This window comes from Meles meles, chromosome 17 (assembly GCF_922984935.1).
Source record: "Meles meles chromosome 17, mMelMel3.1 paternal haplotype, whole genome shotgun sequence".
Lineage (NCBI taxonomy): Eukaryota > Metazoa > Chordata > Mammalia > Carnivora > Mustelidae > Meles > Meles meles.
The window spans coordinates 24,140,606-24,168,287 of NC_060082.1; the positions used below are offsets into that span (position 1 = coordinate 24,140,606).

General features: G+C 34.8%; 1 protein-coding gene and 1 non-coding gene across 6 annotated transcripts in view; one reads left to right on the forward strand and one right to left on the reverse strand.

The window, feature by feature from the left end:
* KCNT2 (potassium sodium-activated channel subfamily T member 2) overlaps nt 1–27,682 on the reverse strand; it is a 344,600-nt gene that overhangs the window by 264,584 nt on the left and 52,334 nt on the right. The gene's annotated exons all lie outside the window — the stretch shown is intronic.
* LOC123928541 lies at nt 26,605–26,712 on the forward strand. The gene has a single exon (XR_006815751.1). It is a non-coding gene; the product is annotated as a U6 spliceosomal RNA (small nuclear RNA).

The following is a 27,682-nucleotide window of genomic DNA, read 5'->3' on the forward strand; positions in this document are numbered from 1 at the left end:
CCATTACTTTATTTAGATTATTTATAGTTTAATGGTTCCTCAGCTTGATCAAAAAGCAAACAGTTGATTATGATTAAATTGGCAACATATGGATAACATCAAATTGGTTTATCACAAAAAAGATTTCAAAGAAATCAAGGATTTTGCTTCTGACAATGTGGTAGAAGAGTTGTCCTATACACCCTCCCCAATGAAATACACAGATAAACACACACACATGCACACACACACACTACCACCACCACCCCACCCCACACCACACCATACCACTTTTTAACATGTATGGCTTCACTAGTAAGAAATAAAGGGAAATCCTTAGAAGTCAGAAAAGACAAGAAAATAAGAATCCAGCAAAGGAACCGAGCATTAAATCTGTTGCTCACCCTGGTGCTTTGATGTTATCAGAGTTTATATTTTGACAGGCAGGAAACCTGTTGAAGAAATTCCCCACAAGGAGCTCCACAGAAACAACCTCCCCCCAAAAAGTAAAAAGAAAAAAACAGAATTCCTGAAAGAGAGCATCATGAGTGCATGAATGAAGAAAAATATCCTTTACAGAAGAAGAAGATGGTGAATGCACTTGGCCATCTTGGCCATGGTTCTGATTGGTATTGAAAGGAAGAAAGAGACACTGAGACTTGCTGTATTAATTTCCTAGAGTTGCCATAACAAAGCATCACAAACTGGGTGACTTAAAACGATAGGAATTTAGTTTTTCATGGTTCTGGAGTCCGGAAACCCAATATCAAGGTACCAGCAGGGTTCATTTCTCCTGAGGACTTTCTCCTTGGGTGGCAGATGACACCTTCCTGCTGTGTCCTCAGAAGCATCCCAGCTGTGTTCAACTATCCTCTTTTACAAAGACACCAGTAAAATTGGGATAAGGGCCCACTTTAATGGCCTCATTTTAACTTAATTACCCCCCTTTAAAGGTCTTTTCTCAAAATACAGCCACTTTCTGAAGTACTGAGCTAGATGGGCTTCAACATGAATTTTGCAGGACACAATTCAGCCATACACTTATTAACAATAAGCCAGAAATCAGTGATTCCAATTCCTCACCTCTTGTTCTCTCTTGAACTTATTCCACCCCATCACCAACCTTCAAAGATCACTGGTGATATCTATTTGGCACAGAAATCAGGTTTCAGTACTCATCTCATGTACCCTATCAGCATTCAATGTAGCTGATCACTTCCTCACCCTTGAATCACTTTCTTCATTTGCCTTCCAATGCACCATTCCTTTGGTTTTCTTCCTACTTTACAGTTTACCCCTTCTGAGTCTCCTTGGCTGGTTCATCCTCTTCTATTCTTAAAAAATCGGCCTCTCTTATAACTATACGCAAAGTGCAATTCATCTTTATGCCCAAGATTGTCAAATTTATATATCCAGCCTAGCACGTCTCCCAAACTCATACATTTGACTGCCTATCCAGCCTTTCTACTTGGATCTCTCTAGTGGTTTGGAATGACCAAACCAAGCATCCTAACTTCCTTCCATAAAATCTCTCAATCTGAGCTAACGTCAAATCCATCCTTCTAGTGGTCAAGACAAAAGTGATATAAAACAATATATGAATTCCCTTTTCACTTGAGCACATATTAGTATTGTTCTCTCGAGTTCTTCGAGTAGTCACGAAATCATTTAGCCTAAGAAAGAAAACAAACAAAAAATGCTTGTAATGAACATGTTCAGTCAACCCTAGCTTACATGAATGCACCTACAGATGTTTTAAACTTACCTTCAGGTTAAAATCTATTTTCTAAGGCAAGCCACGGAAAAACAAAGAAAAACAAACTTTCAGTGATAAATAGAAATATTGAACCCAAATGGAAGCTCCATTCATGTATCAATCTACAAAAATAGCTACAAAATATATCACACCATCAAAAGCACTGTGATGTGCAAAGTCTTCTATTCTAAGGCATGACCTTTAATTAGACATGACTGCAAAAACTGCTAGATTGGATCCCTAGTGTGAGTGATGTATAGTGACACAGAGGGAAGTATTGTAAATGAAATAACCACCCACTTTCTTCTTCCCATCATCCTGTGTCTGAGAAAAGAAGGTAGTCTGATCTACCTGCTAATTTTCCCAATGCTTACTCCCTCCCTTCCCCAATTAATTCCAATTATGGCATCCAGAGTTCTATAAAATTCAGAATGGTTTAAGGGAGAATAAACAGTTTCTTAAAGCCACATTAAACCTCAAACTCCTCTAAAGTGATATTAACCAGTTTTTGCTTATAATTGTTTGCCCACTGCCTAGAATATAAAGGATGTTCACTAATATACATGGAATTAAAAACTACTCAGCAGTAGTTGCTTCTAACACCCTGTTAGCATCCAAAGCTGACAACTATCAGCATGCAGGGGCTGACAATCTGTGGCTACTGCCATCTGGCATCTATGCTGGGAAACAGAAACTCCCGAATAACCCTGCTCCAAAAGGAAGAACATATTTGTTAATTCGAAAATGCATGCTTCTGATTTGCTATGGATGATATGAATACTCTGGCATACCATGATTCCTCTTTATTTCCTCAACCAGACTTAATTATCATACAAGTTATTGGGCTTTTAGATAGGTAAGACACTACTTTTCTGTTTTTTTCTTTTTAAAAAATTTATTATTTTTCAATTTTTATTAACATACAATGTATTATTTGTTTCAGGGGTGCAGGTCTGTGATTCATCAATCTTACACAATTCACAGCGCTACTTTTCAATAAAAATATTCAGCTGGACCTTAAGAAAAATGAACAGCCCTTAGATTAACTAAGCTTTCATTTGCCTTCCTCTCTAGGCCTTGCCCTGCTTCCTTCAGGTCTTGCCTTAGACGCCACCTGAACTTTTTTCCTCACCCAAGTCTTTGTTAAGTGACACACATGTATTTTTGCTTAGTGTACTCTATTCCTTTTCCCATAGACTTATTACAGTGTATGAGGTTTGACTTTTTAAGGGTCTCTGTCTTTCAATTGGACCTTAAAGATTAAATAAGTCATTCTATGCCATAGCACACAGAACACAGATATGTAAAAGGAGGAAAAAAGATAACTTTTAAAAATATATCATTACAAATTTGGTAAACATTTTGTAAGTGCGTACCCTCCTTGAGCAAAGTAGAAACAGCTTATCTTAGTGCTTTGCAGGAATAATGAACAAAAATAGACTGAATTAGACAGGAAGCTACCAAGAGCCAGATGGAATGCATCACTAATAATATCGAACTAGAAGCCTCACAAGAGTTGATTTGAGGGCATGTTTCTTGCTATCTGTCCCTCCAAAGCTGCTAGTAATAGTTTTGTTTGGCTCTCAAATTGTGAAGACAGGAACTGTACCTGTTTTGCTCAGTTTGACTGTGTTTTCAGAACCTAACACAATGTCATGTACACATATTAGGTACGCAATATATTTGCTGACTGTTGAATGAGTTTTGCTATATAAAAGTTGGCTTTTTGATCTTGTTATTTACATTCTTATCTGTCAAAATCATTATTGTCAATTTTAAATCTCTTCAGAATATTTTTCTAATTTTTCATCACCTCTTCTTCATACATTCTGATGTTGTGTTTATTTGGAACTCCTACCTAGCAATCTCCTTCAGCCTTCCCCTTCCTAGTCCCCCAAAGGAGGCAGTAATAGATAGTTATTTTCTTCTGTGTGGGAGAAAAGTACTATTGAAAAACTTGTGATACTTTTAAAATAACTAATGCACTTCACATAAATTACTGGTAAAATAAGGCTAAAAATGTGCACTGTGAACATTTATTTAAATATTTACTTAAATAAGTATATGTATAATATACAGTTTATATATTTAAACAACTAGTCAATTGTTTCTCTATAGCTATATCATAAAATAATTGATTTCCACTTTATTTACTTCTGTTGGACGTTTTTCCATTTGAATATTATCATTAAATCCAAAACTATCACTTTAGAAATTTTGCTAAAACATGCCTTTTAGAATCATGAAACTATTTGCCACTGAAATGAAACATGTAAGATATCTCCTAGACCAAATAAGTCCTAAATTTCAATTATCCATTTATAAGAGGGAAACAAAAATGAATACAACTCATTTCAAAGAACAAATGAAATAAAGCCACAGTAGATAACTTAGTCTATTCTAGAGATTCAGCTTCTTGACATAACCCGTGTCTCTGGTACAGGAAAATTGAAAAATATGGGTTTTTATGTTGTCATCATTTTTAAGATTTTATTTATTTATTTATTTGACAGAGAGGGCATAAGCAGGGGGAGCTGCAGGCAAAGGAGGAGGGATAAGCTGAGTTCCCAATGAGCAAGGAGGATGCGTGGAGTTGGATCCCTGGACCCTGGGATCATGACCAGAGCTGAAGGCAGAGGCTTAACCGACTGAGCTACCCAGGCGCCCCAAAAAATATGTCTTAAAATACTACAAGAACATGAGGAAAATTCCAGGTCCTGGTTCACCATCATTGCCCATATTCATGGAAAGAAACTATGCAGAGTCTGTTTTAAAGCCTTTACAGCATTTTTGAGATGAAGATAACTTTACTAGCACCCACAACTTTACTAGCATCATCACAGCATGATCCTTTCAAATGATCCCAAGGCTTGTCCGCAGAATTCTGAAGCCTGTCACATCACCTTCTAATCCCTATTAAGAGGCCTTCCAAATGTAAAGCTGTTAGGTTTTTGTTAACAGACAGTCGCTCCACATTATAAAATAGCTGATAAACTCAAGAATACTAATAGTTTGCAAACTTGCCTAAAATTTAGTACTTCTGAAAGTATTCATATTTCCTTCCTGCATTCATAAAAACTGAGCAAGCATTAATTCACCATTAGCAAGAAAGGTGTTCCTTATAAATAGAAAGACGCTGATGTGAAATCAAACCTGACTATATATATACCTTGTGAAAATAATTGAGAATCGATTATAATGGAATTTTCCCCTTAATGATAGAATCACATTGTCCTGCTTAAAAAGAAAAAAAGAAATGACAACAGTGCTTGTAGTTTATCCAACAACATACCACAGAAGATAAATGCCTCTATAAATTATATTTAACCAATATGGTTTTGCAGAAAAGAATCTATACTTGGCAATTCCATTTCAAACCAGCTTTCATTTTCTTCAGGCATATTTGAAAACTCTACATTTTTCTCTTATTCTCCTGTTTGTAAATTTACTTCATGTCAATTCATGTTAACAAAAATTAAAAACTAATTTAAGTGAAAAAAATTAATTTAATTGTCCATAACTGAGTAATAGGTGTATTACATATAAAAGCTTAAAGAGCATACATACACAGAAAGTGTTATTATTACAGGTGCCAACAAGTTTCTAATGCACCTATACCAAACAACATTTTAATACATGAGGAACTAGTAAGATTTGTGGAGTCATGAAGTTACTAAATTTTATATATTTATGCTTTGACTCTAAAATTGCCTGAACTGATTCATATTATTATATTATTTATATTATATATTATATTATATTATTATATTATATATTATTTGTTACATCACGTAGGATTCTTTGGTTTGCAACTGAGAAAAAGAATCTACTCAAAGGTTCATGTTAAGTCCTGAAAGGAAAAGAAGCAAACTTTCACCAGAATTTCAAGGAAAGCTTCCCCTGGGTCTCAACGGATCTGATGGTGTCATATACTCATCTCCAAATTAAACACTGAAGTCAGGGGATGAAGTCCTATGGCTTAGCCTTGGTTGTATTCTACAATTTCAAATTCAGGGCTTAGATTATAGGTCAGATAGAGGAGGACACTGAAGCCCACATAGTGAGAATGAGGAACAGGTAGTTTTCCAGTGAGAAATAAGCAAATGGATGCCAGTAATATAAAATTACTGATATCTACTAACAAGGCAGCATGATGTAGGATATGATACAAAATTTGTGATGTATATAGGATATCATGTAAAATAATGAAGTTCATATTAGAGTCATATATACTATTTCCAGGGTTAAGCAATATCTTCATGTTCCTATATCTTAAATATCTTTATCATAACCAATACTGAAAAATGACATTAAAATTGCATTAGGATATTTCTATACTGGCACCCTATATTGAGGCAGTGCCTATTAACAAAATTTCATTTTACATATGTCTCCAGCTATAGATAGGGCGGACAAGCAAATTAGAGCTAGTTTTGTGTTAAATAAACTATCTCCTAACCTAGAAAAAAACAATTTAAATCAAATGCCAAGTTTCAACTTTTATGAATGAGTGTTCTATTATAGGATCTTCAGTTTTTCATCTGTTTTATATTGTGATGGTTGGAATGCAAAAAGTACAAAAAGGTGATCAAGAAAAGGTAGCATGGTTTTGTCAGCTGCATTAAGGATTTCAAAGGTAATAGACAGCCATTTAAATAGAGAATTATTTCTATGTCTGTGGATTTCAATAGTTCATATCAGCATAGAGATTGCACAAAAAGGGTCAAGATTAAATGTAAGAAAATCCCACTAGTTCAGAAAAAAAAAAAAAAAGATGTTAAAAATGAACTAAGAAACAGTTAGGAATTGAAAGAATTCAATTTGATAATTTGGTCCCTGTGAAGAACACGAAGTCCTGTGTGACTACCGGATTTCTAGCTTAAGCATCTGATTTGATGAGAGTGTCATTTAATAGGAAAGCAAATACCAGAAAAGGACCAGTGATTCAGTGGTTTTTGATTGTTGGAGAAGAGTGAGTAGACAGATAGAAAATGACCAAATCAATCCCCATGGCATTTTCATGATCATCTGTGGATTTTCGTAAAGCAGCAAACAATTCGAGTCTTCTGTAGAACAAGTCCCCAGCTAAGGTTGAACAAGGTGACACTCTGCCTTCTCCTTTCAGCTCCTAAATTTTATTTTTTTTAAAGATTTTATTTATTTATTTGACAGACAGAGATCACAAGTAAGCAGAGAGGCAGGCAGAGAGAGAAGAAGAAGCAGGTTCCCTGCTGAGCAGAGAGCCCCCCCTGATTCAGGGCTAGATCCCAGGACCTTGGGATCGTGACCTGAGCCGAAGGCAGAGGTTTAACCCACTGTGCCACCTAGATGCCCCATTCAGCTCCAGACTTTAAACAAATGTCTTTTCGGGGCGCCTAGGTGGCTTGGTCGTTAAACAAGTGTCTTTTCCATTATTTCGTTAGTGTCTTGTTTGCATTTTTTTTTGTGCTTTCTTGCTGGTGATTTCACTGTTTAAAATAATCCTCTAGAAGTAATGCTAAGGTGCTGTTTAGTGCTTGCAAATGCAAGGATATTCTGATGCACCTTACAGAGAAAATACATTTGCAGATAAGCTTTCTTTAGAAATGAACTATAGCATTATCAGTTGTGAGTTCAGTGTTCATGCAGAAAAAGAAAGAGGAAATCCATCCATCTGTACATGAGCCTGCTCTGGGAAATGTTAATTTAACATCTACAGTGCATGATGGAGCTGTGGAAAAGATGAAAACTGGCTAAATTTTTGGATTCGTAAGATGATGGCTGATTTTAAAAAAACAAAAGTGCAGTGGACGACACCATCCTAAGGTTAAAAGCCAAATAAATTTATGACTATGTTATCCAGGATCAAGAAAATATGAAACCTTTCTGTTAGTTTTTTATGATTTAAAAAAATACTGCATATATAAAATTATTTGGAATATATATACATATTAGGTTCGTTAAACAGAAACACACATAAAACAAAGTTATGTGTCGATCAACTGTTGAAAATATGACCAAAGGCTGCAGGAATCCAATCCTTATTCACTTAGGATCAACAGCTCCATATTCACTACTTCAGTGTTTTCAGAGGCTTGAAAGCCTCTAACTAGTGCAAACAACCAGTACTGACTATACGTGTGTGTGAAAATTTATATAAATGTGATCAAATCAAACATTCACACACATATATATGTATATATTACATAAATAAAGATATTATATGAAGTAAGACTGCTCTGACCCTTGGTCAGAACCTGTCCTGTAATTCTATTTGGATGATTTACTGTATTCTTGACCATTCTTCAACCATAACCAACACAAAGGCACTGTCTTGCACTTTTTGGGATCCCCCTCATTGTGTCAATGCTACAGAATATCCCTCAAACCCTCAACTCTATGGTCAACTAATCTTCGACAAAGCAGGAAAGAATGTCCAATGGAAAAAAGACAGCCTCTTCAATAAATGGTGCTGGGAAAATTGGACAGCCACATGCAGAAAAATGAAATTGGACCACTTCCTTACTCCACACACGAAAATAGACTCCAAATGGATGAAGGACCTCAATGTGAGAAAGGAATCCATCAAAATCCTTGAGGAGAATGCAGGCAGCAACCTCTTCGACCTCAGCAGTAGCAACATCTTCCTAGGAACAACGGCAAAGGCAAGGGAAGCAAGGGCAAAAATGAACTATTGGGATTTCATCAAGATCAAAAGCTTTTGCACAGCAAAGGAAACAGTTAACAAAACCAAAAGACAACTGACAGAATGGGAGAAGATATTTGCAAACGACATATGAGATAAAGGGCTAGTATCCAAAATCTATAAGGAACTTAGCAAACTCAACACCCAAAGAACAAACAATCCAGTCAAGAAATGGGCAGAGGACATGAACAGACATTTCTGCAAAGAAGACATCCAGATGGCCAACAGACACATGAAAAAGTGCTCCACGTCACTCGGCATCAGGGAAATACAAATCAAAACCACAATGAGATATCACCTCACACCAGTCAGAATGGCTAAAATTAACAAGTCAGGAAATGACAGATGCTGGCGAGGATGCGGAGAAAGGGGAACCCTCCTCCACTGTTGGTGGGAATGCAAGCTGGTGCAACCACTCTGGAAAACAGCATGGAGGTTCCTCAAAATGTTGAAAATAGAACTACCCTATGACCCAGCAATTGCACTACTGGGTATTTACCCTAAAGATACAGACGTAGTGATCCGAAGGGGCACGTGTACCCGAATGTTTATAGCAGCAATGTCTACAATAGCCAAACTATGGAAAGAACCTAGATGTCCATCAACAGATGAATGGATAAAGAAGATGTGGTATATATACACAATGGAATACTATGCAGACATCAAAAGAAATGAAATCTTGCCATTTGCAACGACGTGGATGGAACTAGAGCGTATCATGCTTAGTGAAATAAGTCAATCGGAGAAAGACAACTATCATATGATCTCCCTGATATGAGGACATGGAGAAGCAACATGGGGGGTTAGGGGGATAGGAGAAGAATAAATGAAACAAGATGGGATTGGGAGGGAGACAAACCATAAATGACTCTTAATCTCACAAAACAAACTGGGGGTTGCTGGGGGGAGGGGGGTTGGGAGAGGGGGAGGGGGCTATGGACATTGGGGAGGGGAGGCGAACCATGAGAGACTATGGACTCTGAAAAGCAACCTGAGGGTTTTGAAGGGTCAGGGGTGGGAAGTTGGGGGAACAGGTGGTGGGTAATAGGGAGGGCACGTTTTGCATGGAGCACTGGGTGTTGTGCAAAAACAATGAATACTGTTACGCTGAAAAAAATAAATAAAATGGAAAAAAAAAAAGAATATCCCTCAAAAGTTCCTGTTGAAAAGCAAAAGATCTTTTGAAATGGAAAATTATCTCTTACTCATTTTAATGAAGAAAGGTGGACATGATAGCATTTATGAGAGCTGTTTAAAGCCACAAAGGTTTTAAGTGCACACATAGAAATGCATCACCATGAAGTTGGGTAAAACTACCTGAAATGTGTTCATAATTATTCACATGTAAGTAATGACACTTTACTAGTAAAACAGGGTGACATTAAATCAATAATATTAAAAATCTAACAAATGTCCTGGAAATGAGGCCATTATCTTTACAATCTCAAGTACTTTAAAAGCTGCTTGAATTTCTTTTATGGGGAAGAGTATTAATAGGAAACCATTATTCCACTTGTAAATCAGCATGTGCTCCTTGAGAGTAGCATATATTTCCAGCATATGACAGATATATGCTTAATTACTCAGAAGCTTTCATTTAAATAAAAAATATAAAGTTATAATTTGAAAAGTTCCAATTAAATAATTTAATGTGAAGTTACTCGTTCATAATTCATATCAAAAACTATATAAAGCATAAAGTTGAATTAATTTCTCACTGTAATCTCCAGATGTTAAAACTATTTCCTAATTTGTTTAGTTCTGCATTTGGCATGAAAATGTCCAGTTTTGGGGTCAAAAAACTATTCAAGGAATCTCTTTTCCACCTGTGCATCTTCAACAGTTGTTTGACTCAGTTGTTCTGTCCTTATTATAAGCAAGTCATTTAGTAGGAAATTGACAAACACTGGTAAAAATGAAATAAAAAGAGAAAACAATCCTCAATGACTAACATGAACATGACCAAAAATATTTTCAAAACCAATGAAAATTTTCATTTCCAAACTGAACTTATATTGCATTCATCAATCATACCATTTTAACATGTGCCTGCTCTAGGCTAAGCATGTATTTTTAAAAATGTAATATTACAAAAATTATTTGAGCTGAGAATTACTATCCTCATTATACAGATGAGATTGGTGAGGCTCAGAAAGTTCAGTATGCTGTCTGAGATCACACTACTAGTAAGTCAGGAAGTTGGAATCTAATAAAAGTACAATGTTACAATGAAAATAAAATGCATTTTGAAGACTCACTCACCAATTCCTTATAACTTATCTTGCACACACACTCGATGTAAAGAGTCATAACTCCTTCTACACAAGAAATTCTTTAGAGATAAATTTTATTTGTAGTAAAGAACTGAAACTCAATGTAGATAAACAATTTGAACTGAGGTACACCCCCTCCACACTCAGTGAGAGAACAAGACCTAAGCATAAACCCGGTTCTTAGATCATGATCTTGATAATGTATCAGATTTCTCCTGCCATTTCTCCCTTACTTTTAACTTACCAACTTTCTAACCTCAAGTGGATTTTGATTAACCACCCGTAATAAGCATTTTTTTAAAGAAAACCATAGAATAATCAATAATAGAATGGTAGCCATCATGTCACTAGTCTAATGATCCGCATAATCAATTCTATGGAAGAATGGCCACTTCCAGATATAAAAAAAACTAAAAGCTTATGCTTTTTATGTCAGAATATCCTGTCTCATTTTCGAACTATTTTTCAATTTGTTTAGTACATCAGTGCCTTGATCACTGTAAATCCAGAGAGACAAATCCTTTGGATTTTGCATAAAATAATATTCTCTGGAGAGTGAGAACAAGATGAAGAATTACTCTGAACACACATTTACACCCAATATTACAATCCTGGGTAGCTCCAAGTATTTACAAAGGCTACAAAGTGCTCTGTAGATGCCACTAATTTTATTACCCTTCGTTTTCCTCTGAGCACAAGAGAAAATTCTAAGCTGCCATTATAATTGCAAAAACAAATTAAATGTGAGCCTTTCCTCACATCTCTCAGAGTAATCATCTTTCTGTTCAATCAAGAATCAAACAGAAATGGCATACATTGACTTCTAATTTTCTGATGATATTCAAGCCAAAGAAAGTGTTACTGGCTAAAGGGCCAATAGAAAATGTGATAAATCTTTACTCATTATGGGTTATCACCCAAACACTTACTTTACCATAGTCCATTTAAGGAAAAAGCATTTTAGTTTTAAGTGTGATCATAAAAAATATAATCATTAATGGAGTAGAGATTTATCTTCTACGGGAGTTTCCTTCTTGCTAGCTCATGACTGCTTGTCAGTAATAAAAATTGGCTAGCACTTCCCTTGCTCATTAGGTAGAATTATTCCCTTGACTGGTGACATCAATGTATTGGTAACAACCCCATCTGCAAGGCTGGCAGCCCAGTCTTAAATGTACTGAAAAAAGGAGCAGAAGTAGAAATCAGCATTTTGACAGAAAGCTATTGTATTTAGTCAGAAAACAGAAAATGTTAGGCATGAGATAATTGTGTATTTGATTAGCCCATACCTTTCATGTTTACCACTATGCTATACAAAAATATCCTAGTCTTGAACATGTATCTTAAATAATGTGACTGAATGGCTTTTTTTTAGAAAAAATGTTGAGTATAACACATTCAAAATAACTTCCATTTAAGTAATAATGTTAGAGAAAAAATATTGTGCTGAATTAGAGCATTTTGATAATTATCTATAGAGGGCATACACTCAATTATATATATTCATATTATTCTAAGGTATATATTCAATTGTTCTAAAGTATCTCAAAAACTGCTTAGTTAAATATTAACTAAAGAGAATTCTTGGAAATGTTTATCTCTGATCACTAAAGTAAATATATTTAAAAGATGCAGTATAAGTGAAACTAGGGTTACTAAAAATATTCTATATTGGATGAATAAACAAGAGCAAATAATGATAGTTTTAGATCAACAAAAACATTCACTGTTTTCATTATTTCAACCCCTTGATACTATAGCCTACCCTCTTCTAGTATCCGATACCTTTTTCTTGAATCCGATATTGATGGCTGAAGCCGTGGAAAAGGAACGAATGTGGACCCGCAAGGAACTAGCTGTGGAGACATTATGATCCTCTGCTCGGGGATTTGTTCAAGAGAGTAAAATTTGTCTACAGCCACAAACTCCTTTCATCCAGTTGCATGGTCAAAGGAACTGAGTCCTCTTTTTACCATTACTTTGGAAAGATTTTATAGGATGTAAACATTTCAGCCCCAGCAGCTGATTCTAATTTCTTTAATGCTATCTTTGATTCAGCATTGCTTGACAGACTATTACGGAAATGTTGATGATGCAGGAAGACCAGCGTACTGGTTAACATGATTACTTTGCAGAGCACTGTGCATTCATTAATAGCAAATAAGTTGTTACAATATTCCTCTCTGCTTCTTTATAAAAATCTATTCTTTATCTTTATTTAGTCTCAAGATGTTTGGTGTTCAAAATACAGAGCCCGTCACTTGTTTCAGAAAATATAACCCATAATCTTTTCTCTAGTAAACAAAATCTTATGTTAATTTTAAGGAAAGTCCATGATACTGAAACCATGTCTCCCAAACACACATGCCTTACAACTCAGAAAAATATGAGTGATCATGATTCAAGCAACAAGGGCTTTCTACAACTTAAAAAAAAAAAATGTATATAAAATAAATGTTAAATCCTGAGAGGACACTGCTGTTTACCCTATGAAATGGCTGACATATTGAGGAACACAGTGAGTGTGGGGAAGTTTCCTATAGGCATTGACAGGAAAGGCAGAGCATACAAAAGAAAGAAAATATATGCATGTATGAACTAATAAAAATGTAAAAATGTATAAAATGTGTAAGTCTCAATAAGGGGCAAAGAAAATATTAGGAAGATATTAGCAATCTGTATAATAACAATGGTACACAGCAGTATATAAACTTCTTTTGTAGCCTTATCATGATAAACGACTTTTGTAGCCTCTCGTTCATGATAATCTTGTTCTGATTGTCAAAAATCAAAGCAAAGTAACTACCTAATAATAGAAAGCAAGATAAACATTTTTTGATGCATGAGTAGTATGGAATAGTATGCAATCACGAATGATGGAAAGCTATTCATGATATGCTGTTAAGTGGAAAAACAACAAGTAAATAAATCAAAAACCAGGTCACCAAACACTACTGTGGTTTGATCCTGTTTGGGTAAACCCATATTTTTAAATAAACAGGGGGAAAAAATCTCAAGAATTACATATCAAATAATTAACATTGGTGAAATTATAAGGTTTTTTTTTTGAAGTTTCTGGGGGTTATTATTAATCAGTATTCTCTAACTTTTCCATAGTGACCATGTATTACTTAGGTAATAAAAATAAAACATTAACATAATAAAATATTCTATTTGTACCAAGTAACATCACTACCACAAGGTTTAACCATCATTTTACTCCCTAAAAAGCTTATCCTTTCAAAATTACTTTCTGAATGTCATTTACAAAGATCTCAATAGTTGCTCTCTGGTGACATTAGGTCATTTCAAAATATGTCATGCTATGAACAGAAATTTCTGCAAAGAAGACATCCAGATGGCCAACAGACACATGAAAAAGTGCTCCACGTCACTCGGCATCAGGGCAATAAAAATCAAAACAACAATGAGATATCACCTCACACCAGTCAGAATGGCTAAAATTAACAAGTCAGGAAATGAGAGATGCTGGCGAGGATGCGGAGAAAGGGGAACCCTCCTCCACTGTTGGTGGGAATGCAAGCTGGTGCAACCACTCTGGAAAACAGCATGGAGGTTCCTCAAAATGTTGAAAATAGAACTACCCTATGATCCAGCAATTGTACTACTGGGTATTTACCCTAAAAATACAAACGTAGTGATTGAAGGGGCACGTGCACCCAAATGTTTATAGCAGCAATGTCTACAATAGCCAGACTATGGAAAGAACCTAGATGTCCATCAACAGATGAATGGATAAAGATGTGGTATATATACACAATGGAATACTATGCAGCCATCAAAAGAAATGAAATCTTGCCATTTGTGATGACGTGGATGGAACTAGAGGGTATCATGCTTAGTGAAATAAGTCAATCGGAGAAAGACAGCTATCATATGATCTTCCTGATATAAGAACGTGGAGATGCAACATGGGGGGTTACGGGGGTAGGAGAAGAATAAATGAAACAAGATGGGATTGGGAGGGAGACAAACCATAAGTGACTCTTAATCTCACAAAACAAGCTGAAGGTTGCTGGGGGGAGGTGGGGTTGGGAGAGGGGGAGTGGGGTTTTATGGACATTGGGGAGGGTATGTGCTATGGTGAGTGCTGTGAAGTGTGTAAACCTGGCGATTCACAGACCTGTACCCCTGGGGATAAAAATACATTATATGTTTATAAAATAAATAAATAAATAAATAATTTTTAAAATATATGTCATGCTAGAAATCACATCATACTCTGAGTCAGAAGTGAGAGACTCTTGTCCTAACTGCGACTTACTAATTAGTTCAGCCAATTAGACTTCAGCCTCTTGCCTCTTTCCCGTGGTTATTTGTAAAGTTCAGACAAGAACTTTGAAAGGCCAATTATTTACTGTAAATAAAGATTTTATGGAACATAAGCTTTTGACCTTATCACCACCCAGGGATCAAGAACCATACCGTCTAATATCCTCATAACTTTTATTCTTCTGCAGAGTCTGTGACAGTTGCTCCTTCCATTCCTTCAAAAGCAATCTGTGTACTTTGATGTTTACAGCTTGGGAGGTATTATCTTTAACTCAGCTGAGCTGGGCCCATTCTTTTTTACCAGCCTCATCAGGGAAAATAGACCCTTGGAGTGCTCAGAGCAGAATCCCCAAGCACACTTCCAGAAGGACAAATCGCCCTCTGAAGATTATAATGTTAAAGAACATATACAAACTTCACAGCCACACAACTCGCATTTAAATCCAGCTCCAAGATTGCCTGGCTCTGGCTATGGGACTCTAAAAGAACTCAAGGTATTTCACTGTACTGAGACTCACAATTTCTTCAAGGTGGAGAAATAGTGATGGCAATTTCAACTTCCTAATATGAGCGAGAAAGAGAAAGAAATAAAAATGCACAGGAAATACCTAATGTGGAAATTGACATGGAGAAGCCTTTCAATTAATGTTTTCTTTCTCACACATTTAGTAACCGGCATTCTTAAGATAATCAATATTATCACATGAGTGTGATAAAATTTCACCCCAAAGCAAACAGACATTTCAGTAAGCTTCACAGTATTATCTCTGAGAAATATGGATTTGTGATAAGTTTATTGAAATAACAAAAACAGCGCAAGAGCCCAGTGATTATTTCAGCAGGATCTCTAGTCGGTCTGGTTTGTAGTAGAGTGTCTCTCCATGAAGTAATCAGAGATGTCTTTATTTCAGCAATTTAATGTAATTAGACTAAAATGGCTGCTGGTAGAGGTAAGAAAAATGAAGGCTGAAGCAGTATTTCCCAGCATTTGGAAGTTCCATAAAGTGGTGACTGGGAGTACCTGGATAGGCTTATCTGTGCATTAACTTTCTTGCTCTGATTCTGCAGAGCTGTTAAGAAACTCAAATTTGTCAAAGGATACAAAATCAACATAAAGAAATGAGTTTCGTTTCTATACACCAATAATGAAGCAGCAGAAAGAGAAATCCATGAATCAATCTCATTCACAATTGAGCCAAAACCCGTAAGATACTGAGGAATACACTAAAGACGTAAAAGATTTGTACTCTGAAAACTATAGAACGCTAATGAAAGAAACTAAAGATGAGACAAAAAAATGGAAACACATTCCATGCTCATGGGTTGGAAGAGCAACTATTAAAATGTCTATGCTATCCAAAGCAACCTACATGTTCAGTGTAATCCCTATCAAAATACCACCAGCAATTTTCAGAGCTAGAACAAACAATTTTACAATTTGTATGGAACCACAAAAGACTTGAAATAGCCAAAGTAATGTTGAAAAGGAAAAGCGAAGCTGGAGGCATCACAGTTCTGGACGTCAAGTTATGTTATAAAGCTGTAGTCATCAGGATAGTATAGTACTGTTACAAACACAGACACAGAGATCAATGGAACAGAGTAGAAATCCCCGAAATAAACCTACAACCATATGGCCAACTAATCTTTGACAAAGCAGGAAAGAATAGTCAATGGAAAAAAGACAGCCTCTTCAACAAATGGTGTTGGGAAAACTGGACAGCAACATGCGAAAAAAAAAAAAAATGAAGCTGTACCACTTTCTTACACCATACACAAAAATAAATCTAAAATGAATGAAAGACCTAACTGTGACAGGAAATCTTCAGAATCCTAGACAACACAGGCTGGAACCTCTTTGATATTGGCCATAACAACTTCTTACTAGATATGTCTCCTGAGGCAAGAGAAACAAAATCCAAAATGAACTATTGGGGCTTCATCAAAATAAAAAGTTTCTGCACAGTGAAGTAAATACTCATAGACAACCTACAAAAAGGGAGAAGATATTTGCAAATGATATATCTGATAAAAGGTTACTATCCAAAATCTATAAAGAACTTATCAAACTCAACACCCAAAAAACAAATAATCCAGTTGAAAATGGGTAGAAGACACTTTTTCCAGAAGACACTTTTCCGGAAGACATTTTTCCAAAGAAGGCATCCAGATGGCTAATAGACAAATGAAAAGATATTAAACATTACTTATCATCAGGGAAATACAAATCAAAACTACAATACGGTATCACCTCACCTCTATCAGAATGGCTAAAACCAACAATACAAGAAACAAGTATTGGTGAGGATATGGAGAAAAAGGGACACACTTACACTCTTGGTGGGAATGTCAACTGGTGCAGCCACTCTGAAAAACAGTATGGAGGTCCCTCAAAGGGTTAAAATAGAATTACCCTACAATCCAGCAATTGCACTACTAGGTATTTGCCCAAAGGATAGTAAAATAGTGTTTCGAAGAGGAACATGCACCCTATTTATAGCAGCATTATCAACAACGACCAAAGTAGGGAAAGATCCCAAATGTACATCAACTGATAAATAAAGAAGACGTGGTGTATATATACACAATTGAATATTACTCAGTGGTAAAAAAGAATAAAATCTTGCCATTTGTAAGGATGCGGATGGTGCTAAAGAGTATTAGGCTAATAAGCGAAATAGGTCAGTCAGAGGAAGACAAATACCATGTGATTTTAGTCATATGTGGAATTTTTAAGAAACAAAACAGATGAACACAGGAGAGTAAAAAAGAGAGAGAGAGAGAGAGAGGCAAACCAGGAAAGAGACTCTTAACTATGGAGAACAAATTGAGGATTACTGGAGGGGAAGTGGGCAGGGGGATGAGTTAAGTAGGCAATGGGTATGAAGGAGTGCACTTGTGATGAGCACAGAGTGTTACATATAAGTGATCAGTCACTAAATTCTACACCTGAAAATAATATTACACTGTATGTTAACTAACTGGAATTTAAATAAAAACTTGAAAAAACTAAAATAAGAAAATTAAAAATTAAAAAAAAAAGAAACTCAGATTTGTGGTTCAGCTTCCTTTACACAGCACTACATAGTAAAGTGAGGGGTTTTTTTTTGTTTGTTTTTTGTGGGTTTTTTTGGTAAGCATGACTTCATTAGTCTTTTCTCCCCTTTTGGGAAAGGGATGTCCTTTCACATGTTGGAATTTATTTATTTCACAGGGATAGCAAATGAGGATCAACAGAAATAATATTCTGATTTAAAACCTCAGTCCATAAAACATCTTTTTAAAACATCAGAGTTTGGGCTAACAGTACATGTTGCCAGGAACAACTCATTCTGACTCTGAATAGTATCATAAACACCAGCAGTAGCCAAGCAAAAAACAGGGATAAGTAGGTGATTCGTACAGTTTCCATGTAATGTATTTGGACATCATTTGAGTTTGCAGGACTAACATCAACAGAACCATTCAACAGCTAAGTTCATTTTTAAACTTAACATCCTGGAACTCTTTAACATTTCCAAGCACAATCTTGGAAGATGAGTCGTATTAACCAGAAAAGAAGGAAACTGTTGAAATAAACAAGAAAGAAGACACATATAATCCTTGAGACCATATGCTTCTTATTCTGTCATTGAATTTCCATCATACCTCGCAGATTTCAATGTGCATAATATTTATTAAATGAAATAGAAAGAAAAAAGGAGAAAAATTGTGACTATGTTGCAATTCCCAATAATTTATCAACAAGAACATACTTTTTAATGTATGTAACGATTTCCTATAGTTGAGACAAAGTCAGTTACTTCCACTCTCTATCTGAACTTCTGCCTGTTAAAGGAATGTTTCATAGGATAATCTTTCACTCTATTAATGTGCTTTGATAAATAATCAAGTTATTGATCATTCTTATAAACCAAGGATTAAAACCATAACAAAAAGCATTATAACTTATAACAAACTTATAACAAAAAGCACTGCAGTGAACTAAAGGTGCTCAGACAACTTACTCCTCCATTTGATCCTAGAAACACTGCTTCTTCCCAAGTACAACTTTGGTAATACAAAATTTGCCCTTTCTCACGTAGCAATTCAAAAGCAAAGGAAATTCTCAAATAACCGACACACACAGAGACCTCTGACAGGTCACATTATATTTCCATTCTGTCCCCGGGCAAACCAAGGATTATATAAATGATATCACGAATAGAATGTGTATTGTCAAGTTAGTGACAAAATGGGTTATCAAAGATATCACAGTCCAATTTGGGTGTTGCTTCACAACTACTAACATCTTCTAAAGCATACAGTTTTCATTTCGATGCTAACAGAATAGTATGAGAAAAGCTACTGTTGTAGTCAAGCTCTCTTTCGATGTTTAAAAATTATTGGCATTCTCAGGACTCCATGTATAACAAGAAAATTATCTCTCAACTACAAAAAGAGATCATGATCCTTATTTCTCTGTGGAGATGTCTTCATATCTTCATGTCTCATAACTAGAAGAATCATGTAAAAAGAGAAATGTGGTGATCCAGAAAGAAGTAGAAATAGGATCCAACTGTACTAACATTAATTGAAAGCACTCTTGTGGATCAAAATGCATTTGGAAACTTTTCAGGTTCTTCCATCCTTAGGGATGCTTAATCTCCCCACCTATAAAATGAGATTTGAATAGTTTCTTCCCTGGTCAGAAATCTAGCATTTCTTTAAATCTATTAATGTGGAAAAAAGAATCTCAACTTGGTTACATGAAGCATTTATTCATTCATTCAATAGTTTTTATGCCTTCTATTGTGCTTGGCATCATGTATAAAGCAGTGAACAAAGGAAAAAATAGCCTCTGCTTTCACAAAGCTTGTATTATAGTCAGAAGAATAAAAAAATGAAAAAAAAACAATAAATGGTCAATTACGTATTGGAATAAATGTTATGAATACAAAGGCCAAGACACTGAAAGACTGGATAGATTGAGTAGGTAGGAGGGAGCAAAGGCCTCTCAACTTGAACTATATTGCCTGGGCCAATGAGATGACTGCCTATCATCTCATAGGCAGTCAGCCCAAAAATAATTTTATTAATTGAAAGTGGGCTTTCATTTGCATTCTGAGATAATGCATGATATATATCATTAAGGTCCAGTATTCTTGAACTCTGGACAAAATCTTGGAATGTGATGGATGGGGAAAAAATGGAGAAAATTGTTTCATATAAAATATGTGAGCCACAGAGCATCTGGGTGGTTCAGCTGGTTAAGCATCAGACTCTTGATTTCAGCTCACATCATGATTTCAGGATCTCAGGGTCCTGCGATTGAGCTGGGGGACAGCCTCTATGCTCAGCTGGCAGTCTGCTTCTTCCTCTCCTCCTGGCCCTCCCCCAGCTCACATGTACATGCTATCTCTCTCTTTCTCAAATAAATAAGTCTTAAAGGAAAAAAGGATATGCAATTCACTCTCTCAGAAAACCCCAATTTGCAAAGATTGCCTCCCACAGTCAATGAGTGTCTGTACTTCAATGTTGAATGCCTTTGATAGATAACCATTTTCAGTACATTCATACTTTGAGAGAAAATCATAAATGGAGATACTGTTCCACGGAGTAAAATGATTTCTTGCAAGACTATCAGGGAAATTGTCTCTGCATTCCAAGTACACAACTGGCTAGGTACGTTACTTAAAACTTTCTCATTTTGAAATCCTGTTCCAGGCAATAAATATGTGCAAGCCACAGAATTATTAACATGTATTTGTGCTAGACTTGGGAGACCAATTATTTGAGCTGATACAGAAACATCTGTGTCCTGAGATTATTCTCAGATGAAGAATAAGAAGGAAATGGAGAAACCAAGAATGTTATTGAGAACTAAATTAACATTAAGTAGGGAAAAAAACATATTAAAAGAAAGCTCCCATCTTAGCCTTTATAATTTCTTACGGGAAAAACAAATGGTGCCTACTTCTTAGGCATTTGATTAAAAGGTAAAACATGGAGAAGACCCACACAAAAACGGTTTATACATTTTTATTGTGTAATAAATAGATAATATAAATATAAATATAAATAAAGTTCACTGCAAGAAAAAGCAGACTATATTATAGAACAGACACAGCTTCACTGATTCTCTATGCTGAATCATCTCAATGGAAGAGATGAATTATCAACCTCAATATGGAGGAAAATTCTGTAATTCTCCTAATAGAGATTAGCTACAACATGGACCACATACTACAGACTGTTCCAAATCTCATACTTGCCTGTTCCCTATTTCTGACCCATGTTATCAAAGGATAATTATGATTAAACTTCCCTTTCCACAAATCTGATTTTAATGTGAACAAAGTCATTACCCTAATATAATGGTTTCTATCTCAACTGTACTTCTGCTTGCTAAACATGAAGCAGTTGACTTGAAATTGTACAGTTTGAGATGTCTCACAAAGTAAGAAGCATTCTAGGATGAGTCTGAGACACTACACCATGGCCTCATCTAGGTAAAGCCACTATGATGTGTTTCCCCCATGGCCAACCACTATCTCAATTTTCTTTAGTTTGGCTTCATTTTTTAAAAGATGTTATTTATTTATTTGAGAGAGAGAGAGAGAACAAGCAGGGGGAAGAGCAGAGGGAAAAGCAGACTCCCCATTGAGCAGGGAGTCTGACACAGTGGTGGACTCCAGGACCCTTCGATAATGACCTGAGCCTAAGGCAGATGCTTAACCAACTGAACCACCCAGGGGCCCCTAGTTTGAAATTTCAAGGATAAAATTCCAATTTTTCTATTGTTATCTATGTAAAAGTATTTGAATATGAACAATATTCACCTGAAGGTAGTATCTGTCACATACAGGAAATCGGAAAGCTGGAGAAGCCTAAATCAGTTAATGATCATTCCAATTTAAAGCGACAATTGAAAACCACTCTAACAAATATTTGAGAGAATGTAATATAGTTTAGCTCAATTTGGGCTCTTAAAAAAAAGTCCCTCAAAAAATTGTTTTTGAATCATGCTCACTTTCTTCATATATTTTTATAACCTTGGTTCTGTTGGCATTGCCACCTTATTAAAACAAAGGTATTATATATAAAGCAAGCGATAAGTAATTATGTTCATAGAGAACTCTAATCTGAAGTATCAATAACTGTACATAATATCAAGCTATATTAAAAATTAGGTTTTACCAAATTGTAAGATTCAATTTTCAGTAGACCACTTGACTCTATTAATTATTCTTTTTTTATTTATTTTATTTATTTATTTGACAGAGAGAGAGAGATCACAAGTAGGCAGAGAGGCAGGCAGAGAGAGAGGGGAAGCAGACTCCCCGCTGAGCAGAGAGCCCAATTCGGGACTCAATCCCAGGATCCCAGGATCATGACCTGAGCTGAAGGCAGAGGCTTTAACCCACTGAGTCACCCAGGCGCCCCGACTATATTGATTATTCTTAAAATTTTCTGACTTGTGCTTATTATCCTAGCACCAACCAGTTGGAAATTTAACTTTAAAATGTATTAAGAGGATTAGAGCTGGAGAAATGCATGGAGTACTTCCATGAAACCTAACTCTATTTGAATGAAAAATAAATAAATGGATTTGTACCTCTTAATCCCCCTTATCCATTAAGAGGTATAAACTTCCAGTTGTAAAATAAGTCACAGGGATGAAAAGTAGAGCACAGGAAATACAGTCAATAATATTGTAATAATTTTGTATAGTGACAGATGGTAACCATACTTATCATGGTGAGCATATCATAATGTACATAACTGTTGAATCACTGTGTTGTACAACTGAAACTAGTATATTGTAAGTCAGCTATATTTCAATTAAAATGTTTAAAAATGGCTTGAACCTCTTCCTTATGTTTTATGTGACACAGTTTTATATTTTGTGTAAGCAGGAGCATTTCATAATTTCATGCAAAATATTGTTAAATAACTTCCTAAAGACAAAAGCCCAATATAAATACAAATGAAAATTGAAAATAACTAATATATCTTAATAAAATTATCCATTTTAAACTTCTTTGGTTTATATTCAGCTTCTTTGGTTACAAAAAGAAATAATAGTATGATTTCACTGAGGATTGATATAAGTATATCCTTTTTCTTTCAGAAACAAAGTATACAGAAGATAGGTGTCATTAATTAACTCAATAAATATTTGCATACCTGACTTGTACTGAGCACTGCATGGGTTGCTGGGAATACAGTTACTTCACAAGGTTTTGTTCAATCACTAGGGCATGTGTACAAAGTGTAACTATTTATACATTGATATTTTTCAATAAACTCACCATGTCCTAACTAGAGATTTCTGATTTATGTCTATAAATCTCAAAATGTTAATATTTTGCAGTGCATAAAATTTTTTAAATTTAAGTCCAACTAATGTTTTTAATGATATTAATGTCTCTAATTTAGGATAGCATTAGGCTATATTCTTGCAGCTGTTTTCAATTTAGCCAAATGCAGTATTTAGTTTTTATTTTAAATAAACGAGGGGCATTTTCCCCTCATTTATCTTGGTAGTCATTAAGTAATGACTGCAACTCTTATCAATAAAACAAAATCCAATGGCAAGAACTCATTACTAGCTACTGCTTTAAATTCTGGGGGCAGATATGAAATAAATCATTTTCTTTGACATCTACAGGTCATTTGGCTAATCGCCTAATGATCAGCCTTTAAACAATCACTAAAATTAAAGAAGCAGTCTGATCTCTAAAACTCTATGATTTGGAACCAATAATTAAATTATTCAATTACAGAATGCTCCTGTAGACCAGAGATTAACCCGCAAATCCCTAAAAGGCTTCCAAAAATGTGTATTTCCCAGAGCTGGAGAGAAATACTTCATGGCTTGGCTGATAAGTGTAGAAGGTCCCAACCACCCAATTAATTAACATGTTTCAAGTTCTTAGTGCAAGATTTAAATAAACTTACAATTTAACCTTTTCCAAAAAAAGATGTTAGTTACAATGGCATGCTATTTAGTTTTTGCTTTTATTTTAACAATCCTGTTCAAATACTTTAATGAATCCTTACATATTTTGAAATGATCTCTACAAAATAAATCAGTATCAATGAATGTATGTATAAATTTGAAGAATAATAAAGTGAATTAAAATGTTTTTTTGTGTTGAATTTTATTTTGAAAATTAGAAATTTTTACTATCAACATTGTGACTATAATTCAATATTGTTGTTGAATAAAAAGATCACTCTTAATTGTTCTTAAGTCCAAAAAAAGACTATGTACTTTAACATATTTTATAATCCTCATATAAAAGCACTTTATTCTTCCTCTAACCATTGTGAAAAACAATCTTCCAATATTGGTGTGTCATCAAAATGTTCTGAACATCTGAGGACTCAAAAGGAAATGAACTGAAATTGCAAAATTCAAAATTGAATTATACATATAACTGCAAGACAGGGACCATGGTTGAAAAAAAAAAAAATGACTTTGTATTTCAAACTCCACTTGCCTTTTTCCCAATCCAGTTCCCCATAAGAGGGAGCTACATAAAGCAAAATTACCAAGGTGAAAATTATGTAATGAAAATAAATATGAATTCAATTTTCCTGTTTATACCTTTGAGAAAATAACAGCACTGAATATCAACCAACAAGTAAAAAACAATAAAACTAGAAACACCTAAATATGAGCAAAGAACTCAAAGTGGAAGCAGCATGTTTATGCAGCTGAAAAATAGTGGTTCAATTCTATAAACATGGAATCTGATAAACCTCTGTTAAACTCTACAGTCCACCTCTTAGAAAGTATATGACTTTGGGAATGTTACTAATCCCCTTCTTCCTCATTACCCTATAAAACAGAAATAATATCTACTTCACAGAGTTAGTGATTAGACTAATTGAGATAATATACAAAAAAGTGTCTAGCACTTAACCATCATGCAACAATTGTTACATCTTCTTCCCTAACTTATATATGGAATAGGATGTATAAGACAAAAAAAAGATATTTAATAAACAGTATTTTAAATATATATAAGAAAAAAATCAATTAGAAATGAAATTGTGTTGGAATCCAACATTATCTTGAGCCACATCAGGAGTCAACAAAGAGCCAAGAAGCCAAATCCTGCCCACTGTTTGTTATTTTACAACCTGTGAACTAAGGTCGATTTTATATTTTTAAATGGCTAGAAATAAATTCAAAGAAGAATAATATTTCATAGCATATGAAAATTTTAGGAAAAACAAATCTCAATGTCCACAAATAACGTTTTATTCAAGCTGAAATATGCTCATTCATCTACATTTTGTCTATGGCTGCTTTTAAATTACAACAGCAGAGGTGAATAGTTGTAGAAGAGAATTATGGCCTCTAAGGCTTAAAATAATTGCTATCTAATGCTTTACATAGGAAGAATTTGCTGATCTCTGCTCTAGTGAGGAAGACAGCCGATCTTCTGCCATGACCTATTTTGCTACATTTTAGCCTCACTAATTTTAAGAGACCACTTTTTGGTTACAGAAAATTTATTTTAATTATCTGATAATACACTCTACACTTTTAAATAAGCCGTCTCCTATGAGATGAGAAGATGTTATGAAACTAAGAGTAATGCTTAGTGATTGGGGGTACAGACGAAAACTGTCTTGAGGATAAGATTGGGAGAAAGAATTTTCACTACATTCTTGTATAGCTAGTGATTATTAATATATGTAAATGCTACTTATTCAAATATTAAAGAAATATGTTTATTTTTTAAAGACGAGGTGATCAAACAATTTAAACAAATCATTTTCTCTAATTAAAAATTAGATTAATTTACAAAGGAAGAAATATAAAAGAGCATTCATAATTTTAAAATCATGATTTAAATGGTTTAAGTTATTTACACTGAGCCATAATCTGCCTAACTTATCTATGAAGAGAACATAGTTTCTAAACTGTACTTTCTGTTTAGTTAGAATTTCTTAATTACTTTCTATGAATTGACGCAAATATGCATTATTCTCCCACAGACAAAGCCAAAAAATGACATCAAGTCTTTTCAGAAAAGAAAATGGAGCAACCTGAGAGCATTTATGAATATAAAACCTCAGAAATCACTGATTTGAAGTAAACACATAGACATTTTTAAAGAACTCTGATTTGCCAACAGATAAGATACAAGATGAAAGAGATGCAGCTATAATATCAGTCTAAGATATCTGAAAGTGGTTGGAAGAAACCAAACCCTGAACAACTCTCTACAATACTCCCTTCTCAAGTAGTTTCCCTTTTCAGTTCATCAACCTGTTCAAAAAACCAAAAGTTAAAAACAAATAACTCACCAGAGAAAGAATACCAAACATTCCCATGGAACTAAGAGGTTGGGAGGTATTTTTAAGTCCACTGCTTCATTCCCTCAACCTTTCAACAAAAATATATACCTTTTTTCAGTGCCTAGTAGGGGGAAAGTACCAAGGTTGGTACTGGAGAAGCAACAATGAAGAAAAAAGATTTTGTCCTCCTCATGAGGACAAGAAACAAAAGGTTCTGTAACAGGTAACGAAGAGTGAGAAACTGCCAGTACACGTTTATGAAAACAGAGTGAAGGAAACATATGGAAGGAGCATATAACCTGGCCCAGAGTTCAGCTGTGCTCACTTTGGCAGCACGTACACTAAAACTGCAACAGTACAGAGAACATCTGCATGGCGCCTGTGAAAGAATGACAGAGGTCAGTAGAGACTTCACTGAGAAAAATAATGAAGGAAGAGAGACCAGAGTGTAAGAGTCATCTAGAGAAAAAGTTAGTGGGACATCAAAAGCAGAAAATGTTCGAAACAAAGTGAAAAGCAAAAACACTGTGAGATATTTTACATGAAGTTATAAATAGATAATATAACTATTTAGCAAATACGTAGGCAAAACACTAATTTTAAATATAGTTGTGGTGCTCTTGAAAGCTGCTAACTTACAATTCTTCAAGGGAATTTACTAGACTTAGGCTACATGCATAAGAAATTTAGCTCATGATTTAATTTGTAGCTTCCAAACAATTATATTTGATATGTAGATAATTATCCCATCTGTCTCTTGGCAATATCTTAGAGAATTAACATTTTAACATACTGCAATTGTGAGGATTCTAAAATCAGAAGACTAAAGTTTAATCTCAGTAAAATGCCTTGTGTACCTCTCATGAGGTATTATCAATCAGAAGTCTCTTCCAGCAAAACCACAGAACTATAAATTCTGTCAGACTAAATAGCAAAAATAAAAATCACATTTACCACCATCTTAATATGCTCAAAGAAAAATCTGTGAAGGTTAAAAAAAATATTGGGAGATAAAAGGAGTCCAAAAATATCAAACTTAATTTAAAAAATTGTACAATATAATCCTTAACTTGTGACTTCTTTATCTTTGAAGAATCATCTCATGTTGGAAAAATGAATGTCCACTATAATTTTCTATAATTTTCTGGATAGTTCTTACTGAATGAAGTTTGTAATATTTCATAATTTAAAAGTGAGACCCCTTACATACCTAAAAGAATGGCCACAATAATAAGAGTTCAACTCCTAGCCTTTGGTGCTTATGGAAAACTGAATCACTCACACATTGCTGATGGGAATCTTAGTGGTACAGCCACTCTGGGGAAGTTTGGCTATTTCTTAAAAAACTAAACATGCAGCTACTATGTAACCCAGCAGTTGCGTTCTCAGGCATTA